The sequence below is a fragment of the Octodon degus genome, unplaced genomic scaffold (assembly GCF_000260255.1).
Source record: "Octodon degus isolate 3935 unplaced genomic scaffold, OctDeg1.0 scaffold00198, whole genome shotgun sequence".
In the NCBI taxonomy this organism is placed as follows: domain Eukaryota; kingdom Metazoa; phylum Chordata; class Mammalia; order Rodentia; family Octodontidae; genus Octodon; species Octodon degus.
The window spans coordinates 873364-874315 of NW_004524774.1; positions in this window are offsets into that span (position 1 = coordinate 873364).

Sequence of the window (952 nt, forward strand, 5' to 3'; positions counted from 1 at the left end):
CATGTGGTGCTGGGGGATTGAACCGCGGTCCCTGATGCTTTGCCAAGCTTGTTCTAAGTAGGTGCCTTAGACCACTGAGCCATCTCTCCAGCCCCAATAATGTTAAAATTGATTTGACAAATGTAATGCATATTACTGTTTATGTATTACTTGGAGTCTTTCATTGCTCAAATTTAATATGTTAAGAACTAAGATTATGTTTTCATGGTTTATCGAAAATTTGTTAATATAATTAAATGAAAATACTTTAGGGTGTGGAGACATTGTTAGACAGGATTTGAACCAGTGAATAAAAAAAAATCTGCCTGGAAAAAAGAAAAATTTCTGTGTAAAAATTAAAGAAAATAATGTTATGTTGTTTTTCTTTCATTTTATTTTGCTTTACTTTTATTTTATTTTATTTTTAGATAGGGTCTTTTGAAGTTACTAAGCTGCCCAGCTTGGTCTTGAACTTACAATTCTCCAACCTCACCCTCCCAAAGAGCAGGATGTTTCTTTTAAATAAGAGTGGTGCTGATGGCTTCTTGATTTACTTTTATTCTTCATTGATAATGTCATCAAAACCACATTAAAGATAAACAAGCCATAGCCTGACTATAAAATAAAATATAACTTAGAAAAAAAGATAGGCACATGGATTAATGTCAAATGCATGCTCAGTGGAAAAATTCAGACAAAAAAGCACATGCTGAGTGATTCTATTTACATAAAATTTTACAGTAACTACAGGTACAAGGTTGCTCTGTGACTTTATCCTGTCCTCTTTCCTGCTCTACATTCTTCCCTAAAAAGGCAAGTCATAAAAACTTGGATTTCTCTTTCCTAAGGTCATTATAAAAATTATACCTTATACATATGATGAAGAAGTGCTACAAAGAAAGCCACAAAGTATTTGAACAGAAAGTCTTTGCTGGGTTTCATGCTCAGTCTATTAGCTTTACATCATCCGTTT